Source organism: Ursus arctos, unplaced genomic scaffold, assembly GCF_023065955.2.
Source record: "Ursus arctos isolate Adak ecotype North America unplaced genomic scaffold, UrsArc2.0 scaffold_4, whole genome shotgun sequence".
NCBI classification, from domain to species: domain Eukaryota; kingdom Metazoa; phylum Chordata; class Mammalia; order Carnivora; family Ursidae; genus Ursus; species Ursus arctos.
The window spans coordinates 29,347,514-29,367,723 of record NW_026623056.1 but is presented as its reverse complement, the minus strand read 5'-3'; the positions used below and the strand labels follow the sequence as shown (position 1 = coordinate 29,367,723).

The following is a 20,210-nucleotide window of genomic DNA, read 5'->3' as shown; positions in this document are numbered from 1 at the left end:
ACCCAACATGAGTAGGAACCAGACCTGGAAAGACTGAAGCAAAGTCTAGCATTGTGTCTGGGATAGAAAAGGAAGTTTAATTTTTGGTCTTTTAATGTTGATTTTGAAGGTCCTGGGGTACTCTCTAATTTGGGGATTGGGGAGGTTGGGCTTTAGGGTAAATGCCTTTAATTTCCAGTTGTTAAAACCTGAAACATTCTATGAATATGTCTAGAACTTAGAGCTCTCTGATTTGGGTTAATACCCTTGTAGGTAACACACAGACATCCTGATGCCATTCCTGGTCTGCTGGCTGAGTGTGCTCTGCCAATGCTAATCGTATGTTCATTGGTGGTAGAGGTGGTAGGACTCATAGATACCTATGGGGATGGGAGAGCATCATCACCTCACCTGATCTCACCTAGGCTAGTAAAGGATATTGGTCCATCTCTCCGCAGAGGTCAGCTCCAACCACTGACTTCCTTAGCTGTGGCATCCCCTAAGGGTGATCAGAGCAGAGCTGGCTATTCTAGGAGATGAATTTCTAGAGACTGAGCCAAAAGGTAGCAAGTATGGGTCTGTGGGGCAATGAGGATACCCTGGGTCTCTGGCCTCTGTGGACAGGCTTTGGCTACAGCTGTACCCCTGACAGGGTGGGTGGCCCTGACTCCTGGGTTCATGATCTTTTGGCAGGCAGATCCTGTGTGGGTCACATGATGGATGTTTCCATGGGTGGTCTTGCTGTCCAAAGTCAGGCTTGCTGCTCCAATTCGTTCTGGTTTTCTTCTTGGAATGCACAGGTGGCTTATGTCAGTCTTCCTGGATGAAAGATGACTTTATTCCTTCCTCACAAACACAGTGCTCTAGTCTGGGAGAAAGCTTAGCCAGCATGTTGGGGGGAATGTCGGTAACTAGAGCTGACTATATTGTTTTCCTTGGCCTTGGGCTTCCCATTTTCTAAATCTGGGGTATGATTAACAGGACTGGCATGGAAGGGGAACCCCCCACTGCTAGCAGAATTACTGAATTCAACTAATTATGTATTGAAAATGAGCCATGTCCCAGCACTGGGGTGGATGCTCTAGAAGATACAGAAATGTTAACAGAGAGATTCTTGTCTTTGAAGAAACTTACCAGCTAGATGGGGAAATGAAACATATATATATTTATAAATATATATATATTTTATATATATATAAATATATATATTTATATATATAAATGTATATATATGTATATGTCACATAATTAGATAAGTGTTCATTCAGTGTTTATTTACCCAGCATTTTTTCTTAGTAGACCATGAAGAAATCAGAAATGCTTTTACCCTCAAGCTGCTTAAAAAGACATGTTCATAATTATATTGTAAAGTAAAGAATAACAGGAATTCCAGGAAAATGCTCTTTGTGAAAGACTGTATTTAATGTTGGATATAAACATTACTTCTATTAGTAGATCAGGGGATGGAGCCACCAGACAGAGATTTTGACTGTTTAGATTGTTCTATCCCCAGAAGCTAGCACAGTGCCTGGTACATATAATGCTTAAATAAATAAATGTTGAATGAATGAATGAATTTTGCTAGCCTAGAGTGATCAGAGGAAGCCTTATGGAAGAAGTCCAGCTTGAGTGAGATATTTAAAACATGATAGAATTTGGGTAGTACTGGGGAGGACACCTCAGGTTTTTCAGGGGAAATCCCTGCCACCTCCATAGCACTCTGATATTGATTTCTCTTTCATGTTTATAAAATATTGTACAAGTCACTCATGAGCACTCAGCCATTTCTTACCTTCTTTATCAGACCATTAGGGAAAGGTTGATTCTGGGGCCCATGAACCTGATTGTATGATAAAGTACAAGAAGTAGTGATTTATTTTTACTTGCAGCATTTCTATAGTTTGGAGATGCCTTTGAAGCCCTGTTGAATGAGACTGTGGATTGAAATTCTCCAAAAGGCCATTAATTATTGAATTTGCTTTGTTGTAAAACAAAGGAGATGCTTATAGGTGTCAGCTGTTAAAGATGTAGAACGAGTTAGTATCACTATAAGTGCTCCTAATCACAGGCAGACCTGCTTGCAGATACTCAGGGAAGAAGACAGGACCCCGTCAGCACACTGCTGCAGGGAAGGTGGGCAAGTAGTGGCTTCAGATGTCACAGAGCATCCTTTTCTCTTTGGTCTCCCAGGTGCTTTCTGTGGGGCAATCAGAGATTTTAGCTATAACTCTAATACTAAGTCCCCGTGAGAGAATTATGGGCTGTTAACCTTGCCAAATGGGGAGGTGAGTGGTGCCAGGGACTTTGGCTGCAGTGGTTGTAATGGAAGTTCTGCAGGTGGTGGTGCTAAGGAGAAGGAGAAAAAATTCCTGGTGTCATGGGGGTGATTTACCTTCTGGGAAGTGGGACTAGATGTCCCAGTGTGCCCTGTGTTGCTGAAGGAGGCTTGCCACCACTCTGCTGCTGCTATTGTGTCCTTGAGCAGGTTCTGAGGGCTGAATCTGCCATCCTGTCTCCTGTCTGGGAATGCATGAGGCCAGACTGTAGGATCCTTCGCAGTGGGCCTCTCTATAATGATATGCATGGAAACTTGACTTCTGAGTACACATGGTAAAGCTAGGGAAAGGGTCTGTATTTAGCACTGTAGGGACAAGGAGGGCATTTGGTGGCATTTAATCTGCTGAGCCTGCAGGGGAGGCACAACCCTATTTCAGATGCTGAAAGTATAAGGAGGAGATATGGTCTTTGCACTACCACCAACAGAAGCAGCCTCTTCACAATGTATAAAAAGCTTTCATATGTGTTACCTCAATTGAAATCCACAATAGCCTTCCGAGATAGGTAGGGCAATGATTATCATCACCTTTTTCCAGATGAGGAAACTGAAGCTCAAACTGGTTAAGAGATTTTGCCTAAGGTTGCCCAGCTAGTAAGAAAAAGCCAAGCCTTGAATTTAGGGCCTCTTGCTTTGTTCTGTTATTTCATGTTGTCAGTTCCTATCATCAGAATAGACAAATATGCATGGCATGACTCAAAGATGCTAATATTGTGAAGAGGGAGGCAAAAGGTCAGAGCCAATGTGGTGAGTAAGCAAGAGTTCCAGGAGCAGGTGACATTGAGCTGTCACACAAAGGAGAAGAAGCCATGAATGTGGTAGGCAGAGGGTTGCATGCTGTGTTCCTGGCAATGCTGGCAGACACCAGTATTCAAGCCTCCTCTTCTTTATTCCTGGGCGTGCAAGGGAGGCTGGGGGAGTCAAGGGCACTGAAGGTCTGAATAAGTGAAATCTGAGGAAACACAAACATCTCTTTTTAGCTTACAACACAATCCCCTTTTCCTAGAAATGCTTTCAACATAGTGCTCACAAACAGCAAAATGCCTTGGAATGGATTCCTTCCACTCCTTGTCTTCAGAAAAGATGTCAAGAATTTGGATGACCTGCAATTAGGCCATCAGCTCCTCTAGTTGATTAGGACCAGGCTGTGCTACTTGAAGCCATGGTGGCTCCATGAGTTGGTGGCCCCATCTTGGTTTGGGCCCTGTCTATGTAAGGTAGGTGTGGAGAAAAAGGAGATAACCCACCAGCTTGGACCCAAGAAACCCAGTATCTCATCTACCAATACTCCCTATTGACTCTAGGATACCCTTTAGTGACATCTCTTCCACCTTCATGGCTTACCTTGATGTTCACTATAGAAAGCTTGAATAAAAGAGATCCTTTTAGATCCTGAGTTAAGAGAGACTTCCTTACTTTTGCCAGACCTCCAATGAATGATTCTTTTCTCTTTTTTTTAACAAATCATAAGCGATAATTTCTGCACTTGAGAAGACAGACATCAGAAGGATTTTTCAGTAAGTGCCCTTTTTTTATTTGAAAATTACGTTTAAAAATAATCCAGTATTATCCAAACTGTTTTCCCAATCACTGTTTGTAAAGTTTCTCTCGCCCGACCATTGGACTGTTTCAAATGTGTGAGCAAATGTTTGAGAGCTCTTCCTGCCTCCTACCACTGCTCCGTCTTAGGAGAGGTAGACAATGGAAGTCTGTCTGTGGTCTCAGGACATCACCCAGCCTACTCCTTTCCTTTGTGGTAATTTACCTCTCTGCTTGAAATTCAATGGTGGACAGCAATGACATCTAGTCACAACTTTCCCTGTTACTTTGAGGGCACAAATCCAGATTCTCCTGAGAGATAACACAAAGTTAAATACTTGCAAGAATTTCTCATGATGTAACAGAATATAAAGGCTATTCCCTTGCTGTAACTTAGGTAAAGTTTCTCATGGAAATGGAATGGCCCAAGCCCTGTTGTACCATGCTCTCCAAGTGACAGTTTCATCAAGTCCATATGTTCAGAGATGAAGGGAGTGTTGTCACATGGCAAATGGCCAAGAAAGCCCCTGACCCACTTCCACGGAATTGTCCAAGAGTACCTGGCACATTCCACCCCTCAATTATTCCCATCGATTGTGAACAGATGGGCACAATACTCTTTAAGTCATAGTGAAGTGACTTGTATTTGGCCATTATCCAAGCAAAATGAAAGAAGGTGCTGTTGTCTGTCTGGCTCAGCTACAATATAGGATTCACAAAATAACGACCTCTGTTTCGATAATGACAAAGTCCAAGGCTGCCAGGATGGGTGCTTTTATGGCGGCAGCTCAGAGACCATCATTCACAAATTTCAAATTGGTTACAGGTTTGTGGGTTAGACTTGCCTTGTTGTTGGCTTCCTTTAATTTCAGACTGCACAGGCTCCTCACATTGTATCAACTTGTTAAATATCTGGTAAGATTTTTATTTTTCAGGTTGATCCAGGTTAGGATTATCTGCCAATTTAGGAAGGTCTCAATTTACTCTAAACAGATGGTTCTGAGAATAATATACATGGACCCTAAAGTGTACCTGACACAATTATTCTGGGTAATTTTTCTAATCCTCTTCCTCTTAGTGAGGTTTTTAGGTCCCACACTCCAATATTCATTGTAGTAACTATACTAACTTGCCATTCTGTGTTACGTCCTTCCCAATCTGACTCCATACTTTCCTCTTCCAGAAAGTCTGCTTTGCTTGACTCTATTCCCTGTGACCACAAGTTCTAAACTAGTAGAATATTAGTTATGGTTGAGGTCTTAGAATCTTCTTTGAATCTAACTTCCACTTGAGGCAGAAATTGCCTCTGGACGATCTCTGACTGGTGATGATCCCTATCTTCCATGACAAGGTGCTCATGACTCCACAAGACAACTCATTTTATTACTGGACAGATCTAATTGTTAGTAAATGATTTTATGTAATGGAAACCTGACTTTGTCTAATTTAGGCATGTTGATCTTAGGTCAGCTCTCTTGAGCAATACAGAGCTATATAATTTCATTTGTGCTTGAAGTCATTCAGGTAATTGAGGACAGCAGTTTTTATTACCACACAGTCTGTTTGGCAATGCTTTAGACTTTTTGATTGATTCTTGTGTCCTTAATTTTGTTTTCTTTCTCTTGTGCTTCATTTTTATTACTCTTATCCCACAGTTTTATAGTCACAACCTGTTTTTTTGTGTCCCTTAAGAATTTATACCTTTGGGTGAGGATGTGGAGAAAGAGGAACCCTCCTCATGCACTGTTGGTGGGAATGAAAACTGGTGTAGGCACTCCGGAAAACAGTATGGAGTTTCTACAAAAAAGTTAAAAATAGCACTATCCCATGATCCAGCAATTGCACTACTAAGTATTTACCCAAAGAATAAAAAAATACAGATTCAAAGGGGTGCATGCACACTGATGTTTACAGCAGCAGTATCAGCAATAGCCAAACTATGGAAACAGTCCAAGTGTTCATCAACTGATGAATGGATTAAGAAAATGTGGTATATACACACACACACACACACACACACACACACACACACACTGAACTATTAGCCATCAAAAAGAATGAAAATCTTGCCATTTGCAATGACACGGTTGGGGCTAGAAAGTATTATGCTAAGTGAAATAAGTCAGAGAAAGACAAATACCGTATGATCTCACTTATGTGGAATTTGAGAAACAAAACAAACAAGCAAAGGGAAAAGGGGGGGGGACAAATCAAGAAATGGTCTCTTCACTATAGAGAACAAACTGATGGTTACCGGGGGGAGGTGGGTAGGGGGCTGGGTGAAATAGGTGATGGGGATTAAGGCGCGCACTTGCTGTGATGAGTACCAAGTGATGTATATAAGTGTTGAATCACTATACTGTACACCTGAAACTAATATTGCACTGCATATTAACTGGAATTTAAATAAAAACTTAAAGAATTTATGCCTTTGATGTATACGATGTTTTAAATTGCTCAATTATTTCCTCCATTCATGTATTACCTCCATTAGTATTTAGTAAAAGTCTTTCTGTGTGTGTGCAGGTCTATGGTAAGTGCTAGGAAGACAGCAATGAGTAAGGCCAACTCCCTGCCCTCAAGAAGCACTTACTGATGTGTCTCACTCTGACTTTTCTCAAGTTGTTCATTTTACCTGTAGTCAAACTTATCAGTGGGATAAGATCAGTTCATGAACAGAGAAAACCAGAAGACTGGAATGTTGAGAAATACATGCTTTCAATTAATGTTATATTTGTTTAACTGATGGCTACTCCTTAACCTTCTTTCTACTAGTTACTTTTTTTTTTTTTAAGATTTTATTTATTTATTTGACAGAGAGAGAGACAGCCAGGGAGAGAGCGAGCACAAGCAGGGGGAGTGGGAGAGGAAGAAGCAGGCTCTCAGTGGAGGAGCCTGACGTGGGGCTTGATCCCAGAGCTCTGGGATCACGCCCTGAGCCAAAGGCAGACGCTTAATGACTGCACCACCCAGGCGCCCTGCTCTACTAGTTACTTTTTGTATCTTAGAAGATGTTTGTCTCTGAAAAAGATGTGTTTCCTACAAAGGTTATTTAGTTATCAAACATTAATGAGGACAGAAGCTTCCAGTCTCACCCAATCCTGTTTTACCCATTTAATAGTGGTAGTTTTACTTTTGGTCCAGCTAGAAGAAAGGTATTCCTTATGACTTGATAGTATAAGGAAAACCAAATGAAAATTTAAACCAAGTGACAAGAAGTCAGTGGTCCCTCAGGATGGAATAAGAATTTAGATTCCTGAGAAATCTTGATTTCAGCCCCCAAAAGATACCTGGAGACAAAGTAAGCTTGACAGAGGGGAGCATTGTGATCTAAGAACTAGGTCTTCATGTGGGTGGCTCTGGTATTGTGACCCTACTCAGATGCTGTCTCTGCCTTTTTCAGCTGGTCCCAAAAAGTTCTGGGTCTGGAGTCACCTCATGGGTCTGACTCTCCTATGCCTGTTCCTTGTCCCACCCCCCACTCCCCATGCTAGCTGCCTGTCAGCACGGTTACTGCACAGGGACAGAATCAGCTTTTCAATCCAGAAAAGGCACGGAGTTGTTCTCAGTCACTTGTTCTTGACATCTAGAGAGCCAGTCCAGAAACTATGAATTGAGAAATTGAGGGCTGTGGAATGCCGATGGGCTAAATTGTGCATAGCCTCATCTGTCTGCTTATGTGAGAGTGTTTCTAAGCAAGTCCCTAAAATTCTCAGTCACTGTGCTCAGACAGCTTTTGTTTTAATGAGAGAGTCAGGCCATACTCAGGAGCAGTAGCTGAATCATGTCCCAGCAGCATAGTGGTGTGGAAAGCCACTTAGGTAGGCTTGTCCTGTTTACAGACTCTAAAGGTCCCTTCTTAGTCTTGTCCTTGCTCTACTAGAGGGCAAAGCACTCTCTACCAGTGCTCCACTGTTCTGCCTTAAGTCTTACCTGCTTTAAGGAGCAGTTTGAGACTCACCCAGTTTTTGCCTGCACGTGCCAGTCCGCAGTGACTCCTTCTTATATTTAGTCGTCACCATAGGTATGTTTTTTAAGTTTGGTGTATTTTGTAAGGTTGGAGAATATGTCTTGTCTTGGGCACTGCACTTGGTGGTAAAGTGTGGACTGGATAGCATGTTCCTCTTCAGTCACTTGGGCAATGGCATCAAGAGGAAGTAGCTGGAGAGAAGGAAGGTGGTGGTGGGTAGAGGTCAGGGAAGGAAGGGATAAGGTAGAGCTTGACCTAATCCCAAGAGAAAAGTAGACAATATTATCATCACCTTCAGTCACCCATTTACTCTTATTACTATGGCCCTATATGCAGGACTATTTCCCTCTTCCATTTTCATTCCCTTAAGGCTTGCTTTCCCCAAAAGCAGGGACCAAGCCACGACTGATGTTTGTTTTAACCTCATTTTATCTATGAAAGAGGTTGGCTGGAAGTGAGAGAAGAAGGCAGGTGACAACATTCCATGTGATTTACCCCAGGGCCCTGCCCCCTTAAAGAAAGGCTTGTTTTGTTTTTTGTTTTGTGTTTTGTTTTGTGACTTCCAGAATGTCTAGCTCAGTAACCTAAAATATGTGCTTTATAAGTATGTTGATTGTTTGAGTAACATTTGCCAAGCTACATAAAAACAAATGAAATGAGTAATAACTCATTTATTTATGGGGCAACCTTCACCATTCAGAAGACAGAAATAGCCTTATAGCAGCAAAGAAGCCCATGCACATTGAAACCAGAACTTATTGACTTATGATGGTGTGTAAATTAAAGTTCCTCATTGGGCCATCTTGAATATTTCCTAGAACAGAGATTAAAGGGAGGTGCTATGGCTTGCTGGTACATTAGTGGTATCTACCCAGGAAGGAGGAGACAGTGAAATCCCTAGATATTTAATAGAGGGGCAGATAGTTCTCTGCACATCTCAGTATGATCTGGCAAAGGTTAGGTTGTTTACTCTGTTAAATAAGTAAAATTGTTAGAATTTTTTAAAAGATATTATTTATTTATTAAGAGAGAGGCAGCAAGAGAGGGAACACAAGCAGGTGGAGTGGGAGAGGGAGAAGCAGGCTTCCTGCTGAGCAGGGAGCCCGATGCGGGGCTCGATCCCAGAACGCTGGGATCATGACCTGAGCTGAAGGCAGACACTCAACAACTGAGCCACCCAGGAGCCCCATGTTAGAATTTTTTTTTTCTAAAGCTACTTGAAGACTAACGTCAGTTGTCTGGAAATCTACCTGGGGTACCTTGTTTCCCAGTGAAACTTTAAAGAAGAGTCTTTACCAATAATAGCAAGTGTTGGTGAGGATGTGGAGCTCCTGGAACTCTCTTTGCTGGTGGAGTGTATTTTGGTGCAGTCACTTTGAAAAAATTTAGGTGGTATCTATTACATATACCCCCGTAACTCTACAATTCTGCACCTGGATATACTCAACAGATATGAGGGTTTATTTTCATTAAAATATGTACAAGAACGTTCGTATCATCTTTATTCATAACAACCTCAAACTGGGAACGACCAGAATGTTTCTGTAAGCAGTAGAACGGATAAATACATTGTTGTATTGTTGCAACAGAGTGTTATATAGCAACGGGAAAGAGCATACTATTGGCATACTAACAGCATGGAGGAATCTTAGAAACAGAATGTCAAGCAAACAAGCCAAATATAAAAGTATATATACTACACTCATTCATTTATATGAAGTTCAGGAATGAGTGAAACCTGGTGTGTGGGGTAGAGGTCAGATAAAGATTATTCTTGATTGGAAGGGGGCATGAGGGAAACTTTGGGTAGTTGTAAATGCTCTAAATCACCATCTGGATGGTAGTTACATCAGCACATACATATGCAAAGGTTTACCCAGCTCTTGCCTTATGATTTGTACACTTTACTGTGTTCAAGTTATACTTTAATAGGAAAGAAAAGAAAGAAAAAGGAGGTATTGCTGAAGTATGACACCGAGTAGTTTCCCCAGACCCCTGTATCTTCTCTTTGTCTGCAGGTTATCAATGTCCTTATGGCACTTGCCTCTGAAGCTTCTTGTGAATTTTATTTTATTTTTTATTATTTATTTGTTTGTTTGAGAGCGAGCATGCCACAAGCAGGTCGGGGGGGGGATCTTGAGTAAGCTCCATGCCCAGCATGGAGCCCAACGTGGGGCTGGATCCCAAGACCCCTGAGATAATGACCTGAACTGAAATCAAGAGTCAGATTCTTAACCCCTGAGTCACCCAGGTGCCCCTACTTGTGAATTTTAGCTTGCTACTTCTCTCAACTTGCTCAGGAAAGAGATTGGGTCTGGAAGTCAGGAGGCTTCTGTTATAGTCTCTTTACCCCTCTTGCCAGCTGTTAACTTATGGGTAAGTTCAACAGGCGAGTCTATGAAATAGGTATTTCAATCCCTCCTTCACCTTTAACTCTGAGGGTTTAGTGAACATCATGTTAGATTCAAGGTCAAAGAATTTTAGGAAAAATCAAAAGGGTCACCCAAATACCAAGATGATTATTATACTTGAACTTGAGGGAATTGGTACTAGCTACTGAGTTGAATCATGTGAAGTACTGCCATCAATGACCATGTTGTGACTTCAAACGATTGGGCAGTGATTTATGAATCATTTTGGTACTCAGCCTGGGGTAGTCAGTAGCACATAAGGGTGACTTATGTGTAGGGAAATATGGTGACTACAGAAACAGCCAGTGCCAAGAGGTCTGAGGGTCTAGGAGACACACTGATCAGCATCAGGGGTTCAGGATGATGGTTTTTTTCAAGGTGACACCTTTGGACCATTGTGGCTAAGTGAACAGTGCTCTGCTTAGACCATCCAGGTCTAGTTCTGGCTCTTCTACGAAATGGCTGCGTGATCTGAGATATCATCTCACTTCTCTGGGCCTTAGTTTTCTCATCTGTAAAATGGGGCCCTAGATGTCTTCGGTTCTTCTCAGCTTTAACTTCCAATGTTTCTTCCTCATACAGCTAACTCTCAGTTCTTTCTTTCTTTTTTTTATTATAATAATATATTTTTTATTATATGTTAGTCACCATACAGTACATCCCTGGTTTTTGATGTAAAGTTCCATGATTCATTAGTTGCGTATACAACCCAGTGCAGTTATTTCTGTATATGTATTATGTGGTCACTTTTAAATCCTGAACTGACTTTCTCTTTTCATGTGGCTGTTTTCTATCATTCCTAGTCTTTGTGTTCAGGAAAGGTAGATTCATTTTTGAACAAATAGATCCTTCACAACTCTGCTGTGAAAAATCATGGTGTCTCCTAACAATAATGTTCATTATTCTGGGTCATTGATTATCCATCATTTTGATTATTTAGTATCTCTTTCCACCATTAGTGCAGATGACTAAGTGCTGCTGAATGACACAACTGTTGCCCTGTCCTGCCTGCCTCCCTCTGCTCCATTGGAGTCCCAGCCTGGCAAATTGATCATGTTCTGGTTTTGGCCATGTTTTCCTAAGGGTTGTGAGGGCAGCTCCATCAGTGCTTCCGGGGTCCAGGATCTGGCACCTGAGCCAGTGACAGTACTGGTGTGAGGAGGAGAAAGCCAGAGGGGAAGAGAGCTGCCAGCACTGGGGAGGTGAGCACTGAGGTGTAGCACGACACACTTGTGGGCTTCTTGCCCAGCCTGAGCCTTTTAAGGCTGAATGAAAATGCAGAGCCAAGGAGAAAATACCTCATTCTCCACAGGCCAGCCTGGGCAGAGGTCTTATTTTGCACGTGGCAGGACTTGGGGAAGGATGAGGAGGGGTGATGGGGCCAGGAGAGGGTGACTTGGCAGTGTCTGGGAAGGAATCAGGCCCTAGTGTTACTGCTCAGGGAACTGGAGAAAAGCTGCATGGCACCTTTATTTTTCCTGTTCCTTCATGACTGTTTCTGCAGGGATTTTTCTTCCTGTCTCATGTTCCAGATTCTTCTGTGGGGGTTCTGTGGGCCAGGGGCAGGAAACTAGGCCAGGCCTTGGCCTTTGAAGACACTGTTTCTCCCCTGGCAGCCCACCACCTCTTTGGAGAATAGTCCTGGTTCCTACTTTTGGGGTGTCTGAACCCTTTTCTCTGAAGTTTTGTCCCTTCTTCTCTCTGTGTGCCCTCTGCCATTCCCTTACTTGGTGTGGGAGTTTGCTTTCTTTCTTCCTTTCTTTCTTTTTTTAAAAAAGATTTTATTTATTCATTTGACACAGACACAGAGAAAGTACAACAGGGGGAGAGGCAGGCAGAGGGAGAGGGAGAAGCAGACTTCCCGCTGAGCAAGGAGTCTGATGTGATGCGGAGCTTGATCCCAGGACCCTGAGATCATGACCCAAGCCTAAGGCAGACACTTAACTGACTGAGCCACCCAGGCTTCCCTGGAGTTTGCTTTCTGAAGCCACTTAGAGATGCTGGCATACTGACCGCTTCCTTGCCCACTCCCACCTGAAGTGGACCTCCCTTCAAGCAGGCCCCCTTAGGGGACTCAGGCCAGGGATGCCACCTATGATCAAACAATGTGGGCTCTGCATTCTGGGAACTGTTTTTCAGTGTGGTGCTGCAGATTTCTTTTTTTCTTCTTTTCTGAATTATCCTTAATGGTGACAAAACCTTGTCCTTTGAATGTTAATTTGATTTTTGGAAAGAGCCCAGCTTCATTTGGGGAAATCTAGGGAAAGAGAGAATCAAATCTGGGCAAGCTGAGTGATTATGGTTTTAGTATTAAAAAAACAAAAAACCCCAAAAAACAAAAAACCAAGGTTTGCCTACAAAGTAATGACACAATTTGCCTATTGTTTATTTTAAAATGACAGAGAAGATTCTCAAGAGGAGACCAAAAAATTTTTTCAGCATCTGCTGGGATAAGCATAGAGCCCAAGGAGGCAGCTACGAGGAAGTCCCCCATTTCTCTGTTCAGTTCGGGAGGGTTGTGGGTTGCTTGTGTGTCTGCAGCATTTAGGAGACCCAGGACACTCTCTGTGACTGCACACTCACTCCTGTGCCTTGTGGGGAGGGAGGGTGGACTAATTTGGGGCTATTGCCAAGTCCCCGATAAGCCTGAATTCAGATGTTGCTGGGGAGGGAGATTGAATAATGAGAGGATCTGCATCAGGAAGCACCGCCTGGTGTGGAGAGAGCTCACCCGAGCCAGTGGACCTGCCTGGAACCACAGGCAAAAAGAGCTTGAAAAGAGTGGGAATAGGACAATGTGTTCCTTGTGTAATTCCAATGGCCTTTGTAAAGTTGTTTTAAAGAGCTGTTCTTTGAAAAGAGTTGAGGATGTTAGAGCTGGGGTCTGGGCTATGAGCGGCCCTCTGGGGACAGTCTGGTTCCCAAGGACTCAGGCTGTTTTTCAGAACACGGACTGAAAACACTGGGGACGTCAAGATGGCTGCTAGAGAGAGCTCTTGCCCAAAGCTGTGAACAGCCAGCAGGTTTTTCCTTCATGGCTGGGGTCCTCGATGATGAACTGATAGAGGGGACATTCTAAATACATTTGTCTAATTGCCGAGCTCAGAGTCAGCAAGGGGCCTCGTCTGGGGAGGGGAGAGAACTGATGCAGACTGGGCATCTGCTATATACCAGGCATTTATATACATCATCCCATGTAAGATGGACATTATGATCCCCATTTTATAGATGAGAAAACAGAGGCACATATAGTGAAGCCACTTCCTCTGATCTCCTCACTGCCTTCTCCCTTCTCATTGCACACTTGTTCAATCTTTGCACTCCGCACATTGCATTATGATTATTTGTCCACTCCTAGAGATTCTAAGGGAATTGGTCTGGGATAGGACTAGGCTTTGGTAATATTTTAAAAGCTCCCTAGATGATTTTAATGTGCAGCTAGGGACAAGAACTGCTGGTCTAGATTGTAGGTTTTTCATTTTTGTGTATCCCCAGGGTCTAGATCAGTGGTCCTCAAATTCGAGTGTGTATCAGAATCAGTTGGAAAGTTTGTTAAAACACAAGTTGCTGGCCCCACTCTCAGAGTTTCTGATTCAGCAGGTCTGGGGTTGGCCCATGAATCTGCATTTCTAACAAGTTCCCAGGTGCTGCTGTTGCTGCTGGTCTGAGCACCATACTATAAGAGCCCCTGACCCCTTGGAACAAGAGTAGGCACTCAGTAGATGCTGACTAAATTGGGCCCATCACCAAATTGTCCAAGGATTTGAACCCCGGCTTGCCTGGTAGCAAAGCCCACCCTCTTACCATGATTCTAGGCCCACTGTCAGGAAGCCTGGGAGGACAAATGGGGTGGCCCTTATGTTGCTTAACCTTTAGGAGGAGGGTAGAACTCATTGGTCTTTGGAGTTTCCTCATAGGGAGAGACAATACCAGTTTCCTGCCAGGAAACCTAGTGGTTGTTGCATGTTCAGAAATTCTGGGTAGAGGTTCAAGGCTGCTAAGAGGTCCTAGAATCCTAACCCAGGACACAGACTGCTGGTGCAAGGTATGACCTGACAAAAGATGGCCATGGATGTACATGTCCCAAAGTGTTTGTTATAAAGCTGGTGATGCTGCTTTAACATCACACCTTGTCTGTGCTCCACAGGAAATTCAGGAGATGGTTTAGTGATGTCAGAGTTTGGGGAGTGGAGTCCTGAGCCATCCTGAGTAGGGGAAAAGGCTCGTGGTGTGGGGCAGCTGTGACAGTTTGGGTAACTGGAATCGGAAAGGATATTTCAGGTCTGGGCAGGAATGGGGTGTTTAGAGGGGGAGGAGGAGAGCTATGTTGGCAAATGCAGCAGGGGATGTAGGGGTTCCATTCTCCTTCTGGAGGGATGTCTTGGATACCTGGAGACTTAAGTCGCCAGGTTTTATTGAACAATGAATGATTTTTAGAAGTCCACCCTAAAACAAATCTTCACTTAAGTGCCTGCTGTGTGCACAACACTGTTCTAAATGCCATGTGGGGCCTCCAAAAAATAAATGATAAAATGTGGAGTATGACCTGTCACATAATTGGTGCAGATAGGTCTTCAAGAGTTGGGGGAGCAGTCCTTTGGGTTGTGTGGCTGGGGAAGGCTTTGGGAAGGCTGAGGCCAATGGTCCTGCAGGCCGAGTGAGTGTGAGATGGGTAGTGATAATGGACTGAGTGATGTTGGGTGTGGCTGCGAATGTGTGGGTAGTTCAGGCTAGGTACAATGGATTTTTGTGGGAAGCAATGGTGAGGATGTGGATGGAAAGGGGAAATGAATGTAAGATACTTGTTCTGGATTGTTGTTCCATCCCTCCCTCAAAGAATGAAAACTGGGACTGTTGGGGATCCTTCTGGGGACCCCTATCTTCTGGCAGTAGGACTGCTGGTACTGACTACTTCTTAGAAGTCTTTCTCCAAGGAGTCCTCACACATAAAATTTCATTTTGTTTTTTTCTTTTCTTTTCTGGAAATATTGGAGGTTGGAAGGAGAGGAAAGCCCCCCTCCACTACTTTTTGTAGATGGGAGGACTGGGATCTAGGGAAGGGAATGAACTAAAAATGATGCTCTGGGTGTGGGTTGGATGCAGGGCGTGGCAGATGGACATCTGAATGGAATGGTGTCTGCTTAGGGCAGGGATGGAAGGCACAGTCTTCCCTGAACAGCACTGGGACATGGATGCTTGATCCTAGCATTGCCTGTTGTGTAATTTGTGTTTTTATGGGTCTGGGAGGAAGTCTGGAAAATGAGAGAGGTCAGGGTGGTGGTGACGCAGGGACTATGGGGCTAGTCATGGCTGCAAACCTGAGCCAGAATGAACTGGTGCTGCAGGAGGCCTACATGGGAGTGGTCACTGATAAGTTCCCGACTGACTGGGCTCTCTTTAACCATGAGGGTAACAGCAATGACATCCATGTGGCCGGCACTGGGGAGGGTGCCTGGAGGAGACAGTGGAGGAGCTCAGCAGTGGGAAGCTGATGTACACTTTCTGCAGGGTGAAGAATCCCAAGTCTGGCCTGCCCAAGTTTGTCCTCATCAACTGGACAGGTGAGGGTGTAAATTATGTGCAGAAGGGAGTGTGCACCAAGCATGTCATCATTATGGCCAGCTTTCTGAAGGGGGTCTGTGTGACTATCAACGCAAGGACCAAGGAACACATGGAGCCTGAGTGCCTCATGCAGAAGGTGGTCAGGGCCTCCGGTGCCAACCGTGCCTTCCACAGGGAGAGCAGCTGTTTCTAGGACATGGGCCCCTAGGCCCCAGTGGGCTCTGTGTACCAGAAGACCAATGCCATATCTGAGATCAAAAGGGTTGGCAGAGACCGCTTCTGGGCCAAAGCAGAGAAGGAGGAGGAGAACCGCAGGCTGGAGGAGAAGCGGTGGGCAGAGGAGGAGTGGCAGCCGCCGGAGCAGAAGCACTGGGAGCAGCAGCTGCGAGAGGCCTCCCGCCCGGAGTAGTGCTATTAGGAGGAGCAGGGCAGTGAGGCTGGACCCCAGAGGAAGTGTGAGCAGCAGGAAGTGGTTTCAAGGAACACAGAAGAGCCTGAGTCTGCTTGTCAGCAGCCAACACATACATGGGAGATCTTCAAGCAGAAGGAGAGGGCCATGTCCACCACATCTGTCTCCAGCCCTAGCCAGGCAAACCGAGGGGTCCCTTCCTGCAGAAGCAGCCCACCCAAGAAAAGACCCACCTCAACTGAGCACTGCCCCAAGCCTTCTCAAGGCCCAGGGCAGATCTCCGCTAGGAGCCAGCACCCAGCACTCTTGTGTGTCTGGCGCAGACGGGAGAGGAGGCCCCAGAGCAGGAGACTGTCTATGAGGAGGCCCTGATGCTGCAAGCAGTGAGATGCTGGCTCTGAGCACTCTGACCCACTACCCAGAGCTGAGTGGGAAAAGGCTCTGTGCCTGGGCCCTACCAGGCAGTCGAGGATACCAAGATCTCCTTCCACCCCGAGAACCTCATCACTGCCATTGAGGTTGTCCATGAGGGCTGGTGGCAGGCTACGGGCCAGATAGCCGCTTTGGCATGTTTCCTGCCAACTCTGTGGAGCTCACTGAGTGAGGACCCTCCACTGCTGGCTGCACTGAGGCCGTCCTTCCCTTCCCTCCCCAGACAGGTCTACTTATTTCTGGGAGAGGTGGTGTGCATGGCATGAGAGCCATATGGCACTCATCCAGGAATGGGACCCCCCCAAAGAAGATAAACCCTTGGGCTTCCTCAGACTTGGATGGCTCAGCCCGTGTCACCATAAATGCAGGGATACCCTGGTGATTCCTAAACATGCTTCTGGCAGCTCCCAGCCAGCTCCCAACCAGCCTGGCCTTTAACCCCAACAGAGGACGCCTAGCCAAGCCCTGCCCATGGCCAGCCCCTCAGCGACCTCTGCCTGAGGAGAATGGCACTGCCAAGCTGGGTGGTCTGAGCAGGGCCATTTGCTTTTTCTTTCTTTTCCTCTTAGCCCTAAAGAGTGTTGACTATGGCTATCAGTGACCCTTGGGAACAGTGTTTAGCAGAGTTTATGACTGAAGTCAGAGTGGGTCATGATAGTTTGGGCAGCAGATCACCTTTCTGGATCCTGTTCTGTGCTCCTTGTTCCCTGCCCCTCTGCCTGGGTTGTGGACTGTGGGCACTGGGGACAGGGATGACCAAGCCCCCATCTGAGTATACGAAGGAAGGTATTAAAACATCAGCAAACATGTGTCCTTTCATGTGGTGAGCCCTCTTCTGCTGGCCCTGGCGTGGGCTCTCAGCTGATTCTGGTTCAGGAAAAGTAACCTGAGCAGTCTGTGCCTCTTGTCCTGCACTATTTCTGTCCCAATCCACCTGTGTCTGCTTTCAGAGTGAGGATTGCCTGACACAGGCCCTAGATGTGATCTGCCCTGTTGTGGCCTGAATGCCACCTTATGGAAACAAACCCCTCTCCTGGGTGTCTCTGGGGTGTGTATGCATGGATGTACCCTCAGACCTTAGGCCAACAATTAGCCACCTGAAAGAGGCATAAATGTTAAGATGTGGGAAAAAAAGAAGAAAAAAAAAGAAAGAAAAGAAGGGAATTCAGAGCAGTCCTAACCAGAGCATAAGTTCCCAGACATCTCTTAGTGGCCCCAGCAGGTTGGCATTGCAGGGTTCACAGGGCCTGTCCTGGGTGCTGTGCCCTGGTGCTGTGGTTCCAGAAGTCCCCTCCCACAGTTCACGTCGCTTGTACCTTTCCAGTCTTCTCTCTGCCTCCATGCCCACCTCTGGGCCCAGTGGGAAATGAACATTCAATCAATTGCAAAGTCCTCTCTCCTTGCTGGGTTGTCTGCTAGACAGTGACTTAGGTGGTCTGGAGGGACCCCCTTACTCCACCCCCGCCCCTGTCAAAACCAGTCATGGCTCCCCTAACTTTGAAGTCTGTCAGATCTGACTAAAAGAGGAGAGGGAGGTGTCTGTGCTCTACTCCTCAGGGGTATAACCCATGAGTATTTATACCAAAGGGGAGTGTTCCGTTGCCTTGGCAACTTTCTTGCATGGGTTCTGGTGCTCAGAATATCTGATGAATCTCAGCGTTTCACGCTCAGTGGGGAGAGGTGGAGGAGCAGATGAAAGGGAATAGTTCAATGATCAGGGCCAGGGCCAAAGATGAGAAGGGTGGCTAAGACAGCATATAGCAGAACCTGTGGAGGTCACAGAGAATTCCTCCAGTTCTTCCCTGTCTGCCATCTCTCCTTCCACCTTTCCCCATGTAGTCATATCTTCCCCTTCTGTGATGCTCCTGGGGCCTCTTGGTTCTATGCATCACCAGCATGAACGGGGCTGGGGAGGGGCCCGCATAGGCAGAGTGAACACTGGGTGTTCACTGCTGGGTGCTGTAGGGAAGTGGTGGATACAAAGGGAGGAAGAGTCAAGGACCGATGTGTGGCTCTTCATCATGGCATTGGTCCCTAGAGAGCTCCCCATTTGTTGGGGGAGAGCATGGCATCTCTGCTGGAAGGAAAGGGAAGACGACGGGGTGAGGGGGCCCAAAGGTTAGGAGGGTGGTGTTCTCTGATGTTGTTCACCTAGGTCTGTATCATGGTGCCTACAATACAGATGTAGGGTGGCAGAACGAGTTCATTGCAAAGACATCTTGGGCAAGGGCAGGGTCAGGGAGGATGCTAGATGGCCTGTAGCAGGAGGGGCTGGAGAAGCTGGCCCCGAGGAGGAGAGTCCCTGTGTGGCAGAGAAGCTCTCTCCTCTTGGGTTCTATCCATGGGTCCTTTTCTGGTGGTGATGCAGTCCTCTGTGAAAATGCCTCCTTGGATACAGGAGGACCAGAGTAGTGAGGAAGCAGAGGGCCCTGAGACTGACAGCATTCCTTTCCAGTTGTTCTTTGGAGAAAATCGGCTGAATGGATGTTTGTGTGTCAAAGTCCAGGAGTCAATGTTGAGTAAGCGGATCTTCCTCAGAAACCCCACCGAGTGCCAGGTTTCTCTGGCTTCCATGGTATCATTCTCTTGAGCCAGTACTTTGGCCAGCATTTTAATGCATTGACTGCCTCTATTACGTCTGTAACTTACTATGTACTGGCTAGGTGCGAGGCCCTGTGTGGTAGAGACTCTTTGGAACCAGTCCTTCCCGCTTTGCTGAGAACTGCTGGACAGTGGTCCCTCTGCCTTATTAGGGACAAGGGGGTAAGTGCACAGAGGAGCAAGGCAGAGTCTGGGTCACAGTTAGAAGGCAAATGAGAATGGTCACACTAGGGCGCCTGGGCTTCCCTCCACAGGGGTTTCAAGGAGGGTGTAGGCATTGGCCTTTAATCTGCTGAGGAAGGAGGTAGAACCTTGGGGTTTGGATGTTAGGAGATCATGGGTCAACTTTGAAGGAACAATGTTGGGAGAGTGGGAGGGGGGAGAGGAAAGCAGAGCTGAGAGTTTCCGCGTTATCTGGAAGTGCTTCCTGGCTCCCGCCTCAGTCTCTCCTGGTGCACCTTGATCCCTTTTATTTTGGTTCTATGGGCAGTGGAGATGGCTTTTCTATGGTGCTTTGCAATGCCCTTCTAGTACTGGGAAGTGCAGGGAGGTACCACCTTGCTCACTCTCATGTTACACCCCAGGGTCCCACACTGTCACCTGGTAAGTCCAGCCAGCAGGTTCTCTTTTAGGACCCTTCTCATTCAGCTCCCCGGTGAAGCTGTGAGCTTGCTTTTTCAGGACCCTTTGCCCACTGGTTTCTGACTCACTTCAACCTCCCGAAAGAGGATCTGTGATCTCAGCTCCAAAACGACCCCCTCCTCCTCTCCAAAGCACCAAAACTCTTGCTAGCCTAGGCAGCTGATCCATTAATGTACATTGTATAACTTATGATTGACTGGTAACAGCTCCATGGGCTTTCCTCATGGGCAAGTTTGACATTTAAAAGAAGCATGTTAAACTAAAGAAGTAGACCTTTAATGGTAGAATTTCAACTGCTGTTGACAATCAGATGGAGTTGATATTTTGGGA

General features: G+C 45.7%; 1 protein-coding gene and 1 pseudogene across 9 annotated transcripts in view; both read left to right on the top strand.

Annotated features, from left to right (window-relative positions):
- Positions 1 to 20,210, top strand: part of KALRN (kalirin RhoGEF kinase) — a 642,459-nt gene that overhangs the window by 86,115 nt on the left and 536,134 nt on the right. The window lies entirely within an intron of this gene.
- On the top strand, positions 1,302 to 20,026 carry LOC113252485 (drebrin-like protein; annotated as a pseudogene).